Raw genomic sequence first — 15,714 nt, 5'->3', positions numbered from 1 at the left:
ACTTATTATTAATTTTTATTAAAAAAAATGCAAAATAACAAATATAAAACTTATTTCTGATTTTTTTCAATATAAAAGATTTATTTTTGATTGATTAAAAATTACAAATAAGAGTTATTCCAAATCTTTTATTTTGAAAATAAAAAAATTTAATTTTGGTGTATTCCATGTTGCCGTAACATACATATTTCCCTCACATTCATTTATTTAGGTAAAGTTTGCATTCATAAATCTTATTTGCGGTCCGTGATTTTTACAAACGACACTGTTGGGTTACGCAGCCCAATATTCGCCCAATATTCGCCATGTAGCATAGCCAGTGGTGCACCAGAGGAGTAAAACCCTATTACTGTTTGTTATTTTCACTGCCCACTGTAGCACTTTGTCACCCGCATACGCATGTACTCATAATTATATTCTCGCACACTCCAGCAGCCTATGCAGCCGTTCTCTCTTGTCTTCATCTCGCGCCTTTCCTTCTTTCCTTCGCTTTCGCTCTCACTCTCGCACTCTTGATCTATCGCGCTCTTGTCGAAGCCTCGCTTGTATTGCACATTGCGCATCGTCTGGGACTCGAGCTCCGCTCTTCAATCCGACACCGTCTTGAACCGACCCCCCGCGTCATCAGTCGACATCGTCTTTGTATCGATCTCAGCCACCTGACTCGTCGTGCTCTCGTGATATCTAACTCTGTCGCTATCAACCCCGCAAACATTTCGCTCTTGGTCTGTATTTCACAAACACACAAGATTACACACCCAAGTAGGCTGAGCGCCATCTACCCGTCATACTTTCCGTCTTCAAAACACCTACTCGGACGACACCACTTTCCTATCAACCAGCTCCTCCAGGACACATCCATCTGTCTTCGTTTTTTTTTTTTAATTGCGTGGCTTTTATCTATTGATTTTTATTTATTCAAGAAGAAGTACGTCTTAAATAGTTTCCGAGTATATTCGCGAATTTCTTATACCCGATACTCAAATAAGAGTATATTCGATGGGACCGCATAATGTATATATTGATCAGCGAGTGGATATAGCCATGTCCGTCAGTCTATTCACCAGTCTGTCCGTCCTTCCGTCCAGATAAGTGCCTAGATCTCAGAGACTTTAAGAGCTAGAACAACCGAACAACTGCTCCATGAGCGGCGTTTGGCGTCCTCATCTTCTCTCTTTCGAGCCTTGTGGAGATTTTGATTAGCTTCTTCAAGCCGTTATTTTGAAGAAGGCTATCTGTCGGATTGTCAGTCACGTCGCAGTCGCTGGTATTCGTTGATATAATTTGTAAAGTACGTAAAGCAACTTTATCTCCCTTTTGGTTAAACTACAATTATTCAATAAACTTAAATTTTAAACGTCTCTAACGTGCTTGGTTTGCTAGCAGTGGGGGATGGAAACCTGCTTTGATGGGGTGTCGTATTCAAATGGGTAGCATGCCGTTAACTATGGGAACCATTGTTTATTTCCGCTTCTAATTTGTTTTCTTCATCTTTTCATATCAGGAACTGTAGTCATATGTGAGCTATGTGATATATGGTTCCGATCTGTGTAAATATACACCTCCTCTATTTTAAATGTACACGAAAAAAATGTTTAGTTATGGAATGTCTAGAGTTAATGATCAAATCCATGGCTGGTCGAAGAAATTGCTAGAAATAGTTCGTTTACGAATAAATGATAGGACAATTCTGCTGTGATATCAAGTGTGCGGCAATAAGTCAATTGGAAAACATTTATCAGCAGTTTGACGCGCAATTTAAAAAAGCATCAAGCTCTATTTGCATAGATTGCGCCTAATAGATTGTGTGGGGGAAGGTTGAAGAGCAGTAAAGCAAAGGGGAGTATCCCCGCCTGCGGGATATTCCAGGGCGGACGGCCATCAGTCGATTCGGGGTTTCTAGTGCTCCAATTAATGGTGGAATTAAATGGTGTCCCCAGCATTTGAACAGAGTATTTTTCAAGTAGTAGCCGAATCCTCGAATCCACTCCTGCTCGTGAGAGCATCCTCCCCACATTCCCAGCACACGCCCGACCCGCACCGTACAATGACCAGCTGATTGCTTGTCAATTTTCCTCAAGTTGTTTGAATTTACTGACTTTTCTATTGATACCGATGGTATTCTGATTTAATGCAGATGTTTTAATTGAAGAAAAGGAATAATTTCTGACTCGATAAATTATTTTCACACAATATCAGATCAACAGAGTATTTCGTTTATTTAGTTTTCTGCTAAAGGTCCTGTTTTGTTTTCAAGAAAAATACAAATTTGTCACACAAATTTATTCGAAACGTTGGGAAACGCGTCTCCGCCTCCCTCCCTCTCCCTCTCTGTCCTTTCGATATGCTATTCGCAAAATGGATAGACTGATTTGTGAAGATTGTGGTAGTACATGGACAAAGCAGACCGCGCATCTCTATCTAATTTCCGTGCACTTTTCATGAGAAAGGACATGGCAGTGATGAGGGTGAGCGAGAGCGAGAGAGCGTCCATCTCTATTCGTTCCATATACTTATGACATATTTTATGGCTGTATTCAATCAACCTTCTCTCGCTTTCCACAAACGAAGGGCCATTCAGCCGTTACATCTCGCTTGCTCTGCCTGGGCCGCCACCTGGCGGGGAAGAGTGTGAAAGGGAGAGAGTGCGTGGCCGGGACTCTTTAAAAACTTGTTGTTTAGGATAAATAGTTATAAGCTTACATATATACATACATATGTATTATATTTTAGATACCATATTTTAGCAACCATCGGCCATAAATCATATTTTTCAACTTTCAACTCAAGTCGCAACCTCGAAACGTTGTCGAATCGGGCATTAAGTCTATAGTACATGGAACATTTTTAAGCCCCGATACCTATGTACATACAGCTAGCTGCCATTGGAAAGATATGTACATCTGAGAGGGTATACAAAGACACGGCCTTCGTTTGGTCATGTTCTTGCAGCATCTTGTCTCAATTTCCCAATTCAATTCGATTCCAATTCAATTGCAATTGCGGCTCCTATTGTTTGCGTTTGTGTGTAATGATGTAGATTTATTTTGGAGCAACAATTGTTTTGGCATTAGAAGTGCACCCCAAAAGGGGCTTTGCTTTCCCTTTCCTCGGTGGGACCAGGGGTTGGCATGTGCAATTGATAGCTTGGGTCTGTCGTTCCCGTACCCGTACCCCTCTGGTTCGCGTTCGCGTTTGGGGCTGTCGCTGGTGCCATCCATCACACTCAAAGTGAAATAAATTGAAACTTATGCCAAAAAGGCAATCAATGAATGTCGCTGGACTGGCTGCTGTAGCAGCAGATCTGTTGAAACAGCTGTCTTTGTAAGCCATGTCACTGTTACTTTCTAAGTCGGCACAACTAGAAAATCCTGTTTGAGTGGGACTCGTGGACAGACATCGGGCCGGTGAAAATATATAGAGGTGGCGATGCCACCTCCTCTCTGGTTAGTGGAGCAGCGTGTCCAAGTCCACGTAGACGCCGCGGCGGGGTAACTAGTCGTATGTGATTTGAGGCATGCCTCACTTTCTATCAGAGGCAACTGAAGGGGTCGGGAAGGGGAAGAGGGGTCAGAATCAAAAGCAGGCCGGTAAGACAAAATCAATCACAAAGAGTGAAAAGAGAGTAGAAATCAAGTTGAGTTCGGAAATTCGTTCAAAATTCACAATTCAGCAGAATGGGGAGCAAAGGTTGGCCGTCTGGAGTCTGAATCGTGTTAATTCCTCTAAAACTGCTGCTGATTGTATATTCTTTCAGTGAGTCACCATCCAGCCCAGCTCGGCTTTACGGGCCAGCCTCGGAGCCAGCTACAGGCTCAGGCACAGGCACAGAGAAAGGCACTGGAAAAGTCGCTGTTCCAGTCCCAGAGCCAAGACGTGGGCTGGCATAGTGGCGATGATGACAACGATGGACTATGCGTGTTCTCCTGGGGCTTCCTCAAATCGTGCTGCCTGTGGCGAGGATAGAGCTGAAAGATATCGAAAAATCATAATTAAAACCAGTTGCAGGTTCTACCGTGCCACAGCCAGCAGGCAGTCAGCAGGCAGCCAGCCCAACCCATAGACGAACACATTGCTTCTAATAGTCAAAGTGACACGCTAAGCTGATTAACTCTAATCTAAAGTTGCAACCAGGGGGAAATAAAACGCCAACTGAAAGCGAACACAATCAGAAACATGGGACGAGGGAGGAGAAAGGAGTAGATGAGCTGGGGTAGTGCCACATGCCGCAACCCGCATGGGCCCGGACACTTCGGAGAGGGGTAAGGCTACGATGGAAGGACGTCTGTTTACATTTGTCATAGATTTAGTAGAAAATAGGGGATGGCGTCGACAAGGAGGTATAAAATGGAGCAAGTGAACGAAATTGCGACCGATAAGAAAGAAAAGCAGAGCAAATGAAAGGTGGCTGCTGCCAGGGGCAGGGACAGGGTGCAGGAGGAGCCACAGAGCCCGAACCAGAACCGGCGCACAGATAAAAGTGCACGTAACATGGGACCAGGACCAAAGTGACCGACAAAATCTTCCCCCAAACCTGGCCCTGGCCCTGGCCCTGGCTCGTCCCAGTCCCAGTCCCAGTCCCCATCCGTAGTCCGTACCGGCTAAGAATCTTATCTGACTTTGGATTTGTTTCTCTTTTCCCCCATCTCTGTCACCATCTGTGTGTGCTTTCATGGTGTCTGTCTGCCCTGTTCGATGCTGTTCTTTTCTGGTTTGTTTTGGCTTGGGGTTTCACGTCATGCGTCCGATCTGTCCTTGATTTGGCTTTGGGGCTGGGACCGGTGTCGGGATTTGCATTGAAATCGTCTTAGCTCTCCCTGCCATCCACCACCCACCACCCACCAATCATTGAGAAAGGTAGACGCCCTAAGCTGACCGTGAATGGATCGGGTTCAGGATCAAGTTGGAGAAGGGCCAACAGCCCCGGAATTTTACCCATTTTACCCCCGTAACAATAAGACTCTAACTGATAGTGAGTTGGAAGCCCTGTCGGTCACTGTCAACACCTCACCTCGCTGTAGATAATGAGCCGACAACCTTGCTGATTTACCGCCATTCCTTTGGGCATTCAGCGAAACAGGCTGGCTGTTCCGTTTTCAAAAACGTTCGATTCGAATTCGAGGTCTGCCTAAGTGGATTCCAAATGTGACACATTAAATGTTCTGACAACAATCCAACGAAGAGGTACGAATGCATTTCAGAGGGAGTCCGACCCACATCAGTTGTTCGATCTGTGTTGAGCAACTCTGAGCTATTTTGGTATGTTAGCTTTCAGGTCATTTCCATATTTAAATTCAATGCCAATTTAATAATCCGAAAATCAGATTTTCCTTCCCAATTAATCCCAATTTTTTGCCCTCGGCACCCTGCTACGCTCTCCCTCACATCACGCTCTTGCTTGTCCAGAATGTGCCTCCTGGCGCAGTGATCGAGACACATGTAACGGACAATATATATGGTAGAAAGAGAGAGATTTAGCAGGTCTTGGGATATGAAAAGAGCTAGAATAATAGCGTAGGAATGTATTGTATAAGATATGTTAGTTGGTGATACATTTGTGGATATATTTATATACGAACTGAGTCCCTGTTATTGGAGTGTCACGTGACGACTCGATTTATATCCATTTATCTATCTGTTTCTAACTATCCATCTGTTTATCAGATACATAGATATTCCTCCATGTTTTTCTCCATTGCTTCTTGTATACCTACATACATACATATGTATGTACTTGTATGTGCATGTATATGAATTTCCTAGACTATTGTACAGATTTTCCTTAATTTATCCCTCCATTCTACATATGTATATCATTCTAAGCGTCCACTGCCTACTTAAATACATACACATAAACATATATTCGTCTATCTTTCGATCTGGTATTAAAAGATACTATATTCCAACATATCAAATTTGTATCTTGATGCGCATTTCTCCGTCTACTCGCATCATACATATCAATCAACTCAGACGCATCCCATCAGTATTGGCCTCTCATGGCCGCCACCTCTCTGGACACCGTCTTCCACGTGACCCAAGCCGAAGCGGTCACCTCAAGATGCTGGCCAACTGAGTCGACACCCAAGATGCTCCGAAAAGGAACAGGCAATTGCAGTAATCACTTCAGCCGCTCTGCCAACGGCGGGAGCGGTCCAGACCAGGCAGATAAGGGGCTTGGAGAGGGTGGATGAGGGTGGCAGAGGGACGGTGACTGTGACGGTGACTGTGACGGTGACTGTGACGGTACCGACATGGCCATATTTTGGCGCAAGTTTTCACCACCGCCCAATGTGGAATATGCAGACGCTGCACTCGCTTCTGTCTGTGTGCTCTTGTGTTTGTGTTTGTGTTTGTGTGGCTGTGCGTGAGTGTGTGCGTGTGTGCGTGTGTGCCTGAGGAAAAGTGGAAAAACGAGGTGTGCAATTTAGCATTCACGCTCGGACTCGGTTCGGACCACGTCTGTGCTTCGGTTACGCCTTCGGCCCGAGATTCGTGTGGCAGGTTCGGTTTCGGGCTCGTCTTGGCTTCGTTATTGCTGCTGCCGCCGCTGTGGCAGGCGGCATTATCAGACGGCAACTTCAGTTGCAAGCGAAAGCTCAGCGTGTGTGCCTCGTGTGTCTCTATCGTGTCGCAACATCAACCAAACATCGACACCGACATCGACATCGACATCGACATTAGCATCATCTTCGGTGGCACAGCCAGTTTCATTGAACAGTAGTCAATCAGTGGAAACCAGCAGTCGGTGCGTCTGCGTCGCGTGTGCTACACTTGCCACTTGCCACTTGCCACTCCGGCTTTGGTTTTGGCTTTGGCTTTGGCTTTGGCTCTGACTTTGACTTTGTCCAAAACTCGAGCGGGTTTTCGAGCCACGCCGCGCATTTGTTTTGGAGTTGGATTGTTTCCTCTTGTCACGTGCTCGGTGTTTTCTTTGTTTTTTGTTGCTGTGCTGCATTCAGTGGAGTGGTAACGCAGTGGCAGAAGCGAGGCCTGCCTGCCACCAACTTGCAACGTTTGGCGTCGTCTCCGCCGCTTGGACTTGGTCTGACTGGTTCGTGATTTTTCATACGATTTTATTTCATTTTGTGCACATTTTCGTTTGATTTGAGCGAAAGTTTTTTGTGACTTCTGCAGCCGATGTTGCTGATGCTGCGGGGGAAAACGAAGACAATTTGCAGCATTGATGGCTGCTCCCCTTGCTCCTCCCGTCCTCTCCACCCATCCACTCATTCCAGTTGTGGCGCCCCTAATTAAACCGGTAAAGGCATTATATTTTTTCCGAGGCTGTTGTTGCTAATTGCCAGTGAAATTTGTGACAGCGGCAACATTAGGAGCAGCGACAACTTCGGCGACAACAATGCCATTGTGTGTCCTTGTTAATGAAATCGCTGAGCCCCTCAAAGGGTGCCTGAAGCCATGCCATGGTATGGAATATCATGAAATAGTGTGGGTATGCAATGGTACGGGGAAAGCCCTTCGGGAGCAGCAGTTGGGGAGAGAGAGAGACAGAGAGAGAGAGAGAGAGAGAGAGAGTGTGTTTGGGGATCGTTTTGCGATAATGTAGGCATGCATCTGTGCACTGTACAGATGTCAATGTGAGACAGATACATACGTATCTACATACGAGGTATGACCAAAATAATTGTTATTTACAAGACGCTTAGATATGTAGATCTATTGCTGTTTCCCGAGAAAGGGATTCTTCAGGATTCTAGAACACCATCTAACCACCATCTTCTAGACTCCCAATCAACACCCTTCTTCAACACAAAGTATACAAAATTGTGCGAATCGCTTGGTGTTTTGCAACTACCTGGAAAACGAAAAATAGTCAAAATCAACCTTGGCACCAATTATGTTTCAGGCTTAAGAGCTATACATACTCGTAGAGCGAGTATACTTTCATGGAAATCCCCATACAGTATATATGTACATATGTGTGTATGTGTTTACATTGCATTCAATGTGTTACAATTTGATTCTAATATGATTTTAAGACCGTATTTATAAATTACGTTATCCTATTTTGTATTCTTAGGATCGATTTTGATCGATCGAAAGTTTCAGATTGCTTGCGGCTCAGAAGGGAAGTTCATGAATTTATTCTAAAATCGAACAGTCCAAACAGGCTCTAAATGAAAAATGTGAAATCGCCTTGACCTTCTCGAATGTTGTACTGAGCACTTTCCATACGTATTTCCAGTCGAATTTGTATATGCTTATCAAATCCGGGTCTCCTATTATTTTATTTCTTGCTGTCTTTTATGCTTTCTTCGGGGGCTCTTCAGTGTGTGTTTTCTTCCATGCATCCCATCCCATCCCATCCCATGCCATCCCCTTCTGATCTCTGGTTGAAGAGTTTCCTTAATCTCAGTCGTTTTTTGGGGCCACTCTAAATTTACGATTCATTTAATTTCGCAAGAGCAAACATTTTATTGTCATTTCATTTGATTAAAATTTTCATAATGTGAGTATTGCTATTCTTCTTTTTTTTTTTGATTTTTCTTTTTTGTTTTTTTTTTGTTGCTTTTTTGCTCTTGCGGGATATTTTGTCAACAGCAAAGAGGGGAAGAAGTGAAAATTTAAAGAAATTTCTTGCCCGCAGGCTGCAGCGTCTTTTCCTCTCGACCTCTCGCCCTTTCGCCAGGGCTTGTGTGTGTGTGTGTGTGTGTGTGTGCGCGTATGCCTCTGTGTGATTCAAAAGCAGACAAAAATTAATAATGAAAAAAACGAAAAGTGACATAAAAACAAAAATGAAATTGTGCCGCAGTATTTGCGTTTGGCGGCATTTTTCCGCCGCCGCCTGTCGCCTTCGTCGCTTCGTCGCTTCGTCGCTTTGCGCTTTTTTCCATTTTCCCCCACAGCCTCAACATCCTCCTCTGTACCACTCCAGGAATTTGTTGTTGCTGCATGTGGCACTGCTGATGGCTTCATATTCATTTAGTTTCACAATTCCCTTTGTTCGTCCGGCCGTCTTTCGCCCGTCTTTGGCCCGTCTTTCGCCCGTCTTTCTCCTTTCTTGTGCTACTCTTCCCTCGTCATTCCACCTTTGTATTTCATTGTATTTTTTATCCTGGTTTTATTTACATTTAGATGGAATTTTTAATTTTAATGTAATCTCCCCCGGAACAAAAATCATCAGCTAAGCAAAAATGTTTGAGAATTCTCGGTCGACTGCATCCGAGTACAGCCCACAAAATCAGTTGGACTCTTCAATCAACACACTTCATCGTCATCTTTTCTAAGAAGGGAGACTCGTAGCCTGGATTCACGATCGGAATGATCTCTATCAAACGGAGACGCTTTCATTGAGTTCTACCATTCGGCGTTCACGCCTGAAAATGACCAGAGCTAGTGTTGAATTTGCCGATTTTCTTCTTAGATTTTCACTTTCAACTTTTCCACCACGGCACGTGGTCCCGATATTCGACAGCTGCAATGGAAAAGAGCATATCTATGGGGGTCTCAAGTATCTGGAGCAAAACTCCTTCGGGGCATACATGGGCATACAGATTTTCCAATTTGTAGACTTGCATTCAAAAACAGAATTCGCTGAGCACTGAGGACATGCAGCATAATTGATATTAATTTTGCAATTAAAACATAAACTGAATAAAAGGTCAGCGGGCGGTCGAGGTAGAAACAATTCAATTGAAAAATAATCAAATGGCAAATCGCAGGGAAAATTGTCAAACGTTCTGACAGCCCTGACACTTAACGTGAAATGGCAGATACTTCCAGCATGCACACATACATTTGCACATACAATTATGTGCACACGTACACAACGATATATGTACATGTACATATGTACGTGTGTATACTCAACCAAAATATGCATACATATATTGTTATAATTTTGAATCATGGCATCTGCATGGCCTAATTTATGCAATTCTGATTGAGTAAGTTTTATAATGGAAATTTTGATTATGAATCGCTGAATTCGACTCAACATAATCCAATTAACTTTGTCTGAAGCCCAAAAAGATATTCAAGGGGAGAAAATAAAGAGCGAGAAATTAAGATTGTGAAGTGCCCGATTTTGAAAATTGCGATTCGAAAATCGAAAGTCGAAATCCACTGCCCCTCCCCACACGAGCACCACCCAACCCCACCCGTTGCACATGCCAGCGCATGCAGCGGAGCATTAAAATTACCTCTTAATTAACACGAACGAACAGCAGCAACATCAGCAGAAGCAGCAACATCAGCAACAGCAGCAACAGTACCATCAACAGCAGAAAGTGCTGCTGCTGAAAATGACTATAAATAAATTCACAAATTGCCTGAACAAAACTAAAACTAAAAAATTGTTTAGCTTGCCGGCTCGTATGCGATATGCACTCACATATCGCCAACAGCCTGCGGATACAAATAATGGAAAAGCTTGGACTTTAATGCGATCAGGGAGGGGAGAGTGAGCGGGACGAGCTTTTAGGATAATAAATACATACATATGTACACACATTTGCACAAGGAAGGGAAATCAGAAATTTCCAATATCAGAGCTTGAATGCTTTTTAAGAATAAACAAGAGCAAAAACTGTATAAAACTTGTGGGCCTCTGGCCTAGCATATTCAATCCCAGACAAAATCGGCTCGTAATTATAAATCTAGAACTCAGATGAACCACTAGAACCACCCACTGGATAATGTGCAAGCAGTGTAATATTCAGAGCACTTCAGGGGTTGATTCCGCGGTCAATTCAAACGCATAAAGGTTAGGCTGATGAAAGAAGCACATCTCAAATTTGCCACACTATTAGAGTTGGAGCTGAACTATTGCTTGAGGGCTTTAGTACAGCAATAAATGCCTATCAATAATGCTACACACTTGAGAGTATTTTCATTTCTTTAAGGTTTCTTACATTGTTCAGAATTCAGCTCAAAGTATTCCCCACTCTTGTTCGTGCCTTTCAATAGAGTAGAAATTCATTACTATGATCGGGCTCAAGCGGTGTCCAATGTCCCTTCGCTCGTTCTTATCTCATCTCATCTCCACTCCACTCCACTCCCTACCATCCCATTAAATCCCTTCTCTTACTGCTTTTTTGCACCTCATCAAGTTACGTTACGCGAAAACACATGTTCCCCCTACCCTACACCCCTGCCACGGGAATCGGGGCGCCACCATGTGCCACCATCTGCCACCATGTGCCACCATGAGTGTGTGTTTGTTTGTCGGTGTGCTAATATAGGTGTGGCATCTATTAGTATGCGTGTCCTCTACAGAAGGCGGTAAGAAAAATAACCAAGAGCATAAATTTCTAAGCAAAAAGTTTTGGCTCTATTTGGCCTATGGCCATCACGAGGAGCGACGAGGGAACGGGATGACGAAAGAGAAGTTTTGAAACTGGGAATGATAACTACACTGAGAGAAGCGATAGTCAGAGAGATAGGGACAGGGATAGGGATAGGGATTGCGGGGTCGCAACACAGACGTGTCAAGTGTATATCATTTGCACCCGAAAGGGCAGCGTTTTTAGGTTCAGTGGAAAAGAAATAGGGACTAAGCCTATCGTAGAGCCCTGGTACCTTACCTTAACATCATCTTCTTTTTCTTTTTCCCTTTTTCTTAACATCTCTCGCTCCTTTGGTTTCACCTCTTTTCCTTTTCAAACATTTCATTTCAAGCTAGCTGGTTTCCTTCTATGTTAACTCGTCTATTATCAAATTTTCTATTTAAGTTCTGTCCATTTTTGTTCTACTAGACTGCAATTTCTCAATGCCTTCTCCATGTTCACCCATACACTTTCATTCTCTTCGTCTTCTGCTATCATCTTCTCAACTTCTACTGCAGTTTATCCTCTTGTTCATTTCTTGTTACATACTGATGTGAATCTTCTCTCTATACGCGGTGCTCGAAGAGTACAGGGGTACTTTAGACTTGTGTATTTTGTTATATTTAACAGCCAAAAGTAAGAGTTTCCGACCCCCTAGAGTGTATATATTTTTGATCAGACATCGATCGCCAAGCCAAGCATATATACTAGATTGTATTGGATCATCTGTCTATCAATCTATCTCTCACTTTCTCTCCCTCTCTCACTCTCTTTCTCGTCCAGTATGGGACCTCTTGTGGAGTGGTGGGTGGACAGCTAGAAAATATTCGAAAGCTCTAATAATCTAATTAACATTAGAACATATGTATGTACATAGCTAGCTAGCGGGCGCATTGCATCTCTTCCTCTCAATGATTTCTCCATCTCTCATGACAAGTGAAAGAAAATTTGAGAGAGACATGCGGTCTGCTCTGCTCGTCCTACCAAAATTCCCCCTTGTATCCCTATTGCGAACAGTGATACCAAAAAGGGGCAGATATTTGTATAATTACGTACAAATATATTGTATTCTAGCTATCATACCATCTATGCGACCCACAGCGCTTTGACTGATTTTGATTTAGGATTCTGTATCTTCCCGTCTAGATGTACCATTTTCATAATTTCTTCCTAATTTTCTACTTCGCACCTGCTGTATTTGTTTTGATCCTACCTCGAGTTCTACAACTTTTTCCAGTATCTCTTGCTCGCTTCTTTTGTGAATCTGCTTATCTGTTCATCTGTTCTTGTTCCAAGTGGCGGGAGATATAGTGCATAAGGACTGCCACTCCTCACAGCATCAGGATGGTGCCCCAGCGCCCTACAGTGCTACAACGGCTTCCACCCTGGAGAGTATGTTGGTGTATCTCTCGGTCCGCTTTGGGCTGAGGCACTTCATTTCCCTAGCCAAGGGATAGAGGAAAGTCAGAAAGACACTCATTTGATTAATGTTTTTTTGGGCAATGCCATGAGCCACTTCTTCGTCCCCATCTCCATCTTCTTTGGCACTTTCTTATTTGCGTGTTATGATTTGCTGTCCTCTACCGCCCCCCCGCCCCACACTTACCCAAGTGGGCCATGGCTGTATCTCCAGCTGCAATATACGATTCAAGCCAGACAGATTCGCCGATGGCTAAGGTGACGCTGAGAAAGAAAGTGAAAGAGAACTGCCCGTTCCACATTTTGAGTGCTGATTAGGTTTGGGAATATCCATCGCCTCGGCTGTCAAGTATTTTGAATGGTTCTGGTCCTGGCTTTGGTTTTGCTTGTGCTGCATATGCTTCTCCTTCGGCTATACTTCAACATCATCATCATAATCACCATCACCGTCATCAGAATCCGAATCAGAGGCAGGGGCAGGGGAAGAGGCAGAGGCAGAAACTTTAAGCATCTGCCATTACTCATCTTCATCTTGGTGCAAAGCCAAAGACTGCAATCGCATTTATGCATAATTTACGCTGCGTATACGCAACGTCTGACACCATAAGAGGGAAGAAGGGAAACAAAGACAAAAGAAGGAGCTCAAGTGTGGGACACGAATATCCGGGCACTTGGCCAAAAGGTTAATTGCCGGAGAAATGTGCGCTGATTAAGGTAAGCTCCCCGTTCGATTCCTGACTGCAATCCAGTCGGAGAGCTTTCCGCTGCGCTCGGGGTCACCGATTCCCATCCACTATCAATGCCAGGCACGTGCCCCCAAGCTGTTGCCAGTGCCATACTCTGCAGGAGGGCTCCATTTGAGCGTTGGCCAAAAGTTAAGCCCAGTGCTATCTGCTATCTGCTATCTGCCCTCTGCAGCTGGGCGCTGCTCTCGGTGTACTTTGTGCCAAATAGCCAATGGCCAGAATCGGCGTGAGATCGAAATTTGTTGGAATGCAAATCAAATTAGACACACGCACACATACGAACGGGGCTGCAGACCCAGTGCAGCTCCTGCAGAACCTGCTGGTTCTGTTTTAGAGCTCAAAGGACGGATGCTTTTAATCAAAACAGCATCGCCAAGGAGGCCTCAGGGGCCTCCACGAGTACTCTGCCGCTGAAAAGAGGGCAAAAATATCCGGCAGCCGGCCTGGCCTACTCCGGCCTGGCTCCGCTCAAAGTATCGAAACCGTTGCAGCAGCATACAGCATCGCACATCGCTCCGGCCAGTCTTGTTTGCTGCTTGTTTGCTCCGAGTTTCATTGCCTGATGGCATAGGCTATGGGCCATTGGCCCATTGCAATTGCCGCCTCCCAGCGCTTAGAATTCGCGACGAAGACAGGCCTTCGCCCAGTACTACTCTTCCCTACAGTCTTCCTCCTATCAGAACACAATATCTTCCCGTTCTCAGTGTTTTCTATACACCCTTTCGAAGGTTGATCAGAAGTTGTTTCACATATAAAGATATTTTCATGAAATCATCAAAGGCTATCAAGGAAACTTACACCGACTGTGGAAATCACTTCCTCCTAGCACAAAAACTTGAGGTGGATTTCTTGCTACCTTTGTTTCAGTTCTCAAAGAGTCCTCTTCAAAAACTATATCTCTTCACCAGTTAACGTTTCTTCTGGAGACCCCTTACTATTTCTCGAGTACTCGAGTACGGATTATGTTGAGCTCTGAGTCCAGTATCTATAGTCCAGTCTGTATAACGAAGACCCCCTATATCTCACTAGTTGGTTCGAATGTCCTAGGCATGCGTCTCTTGTGTATAATGTCCTCAGTACAAAGAACTCCAGGGCCGTATAGAATCAGGGCTCCCTAGGAGGGCTGGGGTCCTGCCGGGATCCGCGCGGATGTAAGGGTGGATCCGCAAGTCCAGACTGGTGCATCAGTATTTTCCAGCAGGTGTGGAAGATTGGGAAGAAAGGGCTACCTATTTATATATCAGATGCTTATATTCTCGTTATCGAAAGTGCTCGTTCAGGAAATGACTGCCACATCCTTTCTGCTGACGGCCCACTGTGCGACGGGCAAAGGCCAGACAAGCGGCGAATCAACTGGAGTCGGTGTGGACTGTGGAACTATTACCCTAACGAGCAACAAGGTGTCACGCCAGTCCCTCTGTTCCCCCTGTTCCCTCTCATCACCCCGCTTCACTTTGTGGGGCTTTTCCTCGTTTTCCTTTTCCTCCTGCTTTCAGCCTTTGTCTTCTGTTCATTTTCCGGGCTTCCCTTCCTCCTGTCCAGGACGCTCTTATCAGCGTTGCACGTTCTTATCATAAATTTTACAATCCGCCTGCAATGCTCCGCACACTTTTTTTGGCATTGTGGCAGGGTGCAAAAATCTCCGCTGGCATAGGCATACGATTCGAGACGACTCCACCGGACTCTTAGCCGCTGCTGCTGCTCTTCATGTTGCTGCGCAGTTTTGTGACCCATTAAAGTGCTTCGGGAAGAGATGGCTATGGGGGCATTGGGTCCATCAAAAGGGATGACTACAGGACACAGGAAGAGGGAGAAAGTGTGATAGCCGAGCCAATTTATTGCTTATCAATTTTATGAGGGTTTGTGAGGACCGCTTCAAAGGGCGGGTATGCCGGGAAAGGGAATGACATAGGTTGTAGAAGATATCAAGACGATAGAGACGGCATTCTGGAGAACCAAGAGATCGCCACTGATCAACCAAAGAACCGCAATGGAATCGGTACTTCGTCCTACCCCCGTACGCACTCCTTCCTTCTTTTGGTATAAGTATATAATTCATTTTACCTTTTCACTCTACACTCTTCGGCTTTCTCCGTTTTCATCGTTTGCTGATTAATCTACATAGCATGTACACATGTCAATATGTATGAGTTGTTGAGAAACATTGTATAATTACACTCTGCCTCCCACTCATCATGATTTCGGCCTTATTGTAAGTGTTACCAGCCTGAAAGGCCGTTGCCATTTACAAGCAGCTACAG

At 44.5% G+C, this 15,714-nt stretch overlaps 1 protein-coding gene across 6 annotated transcripts in view; it reads left to right on the top strand.

Moving 5' to 3' along the window:
* LOC26533195 (platelet binding protein GspB) overlaps nucleotides 1-15,714 on the top strand; it is a 115,991-nt gene that overhangs the window by 34,293 nt on the left and 65,984 nt on the right. Inside the window, exons 1-3 of one of the 6 annotated variants that reach the window (XR_001452473.2) lie at nucleotides 3,568-3,690; nucleotides 3,758-4,262; nucleotides 9,097-9,652. The exons of 1 other annotated variant lie outside the window; for it this stretch is intronic. The gene's annotated coding sequence lies outside the window, so the exon portion shown is untranslated. Of the gene's footprint in view, nucleotides 1-3,367; nucleotides 3,691-3,757; nucleotides 4,263-4,313; nucleotides 4,949-6,573; nucleotides 7,055-9,096; nucleotides 9,653-15,714 lie in introns of those variants that run through there. 4 more of the 6 variants (XR_004469732.1, XM_015185428.2, XR_004469731.1 and 1 more) reach the window with 4 other exon arrangements.

Source organism: Drosophila pseudoobscura, chromosome X (assembly GCF_009870125.1).
Source record: "Drosophila pseudoobscura strain MV-25-SWS-2005 chromosome X, UCI_Dpse_MV25, whole genome shotgun sequence".
NCBI classification, from domain to species: domain Eukaryota; kingdom Metazoa; phylum Arthropoda; class Insecta; order Diptera; family Drosophilidae; genus Drosophila; species Drosophila pseudoobscura.
Note: the sequence above shows the minus strand (reverse complement) of the source record. Positions and strands in the feature narration are given on the sequence as shown.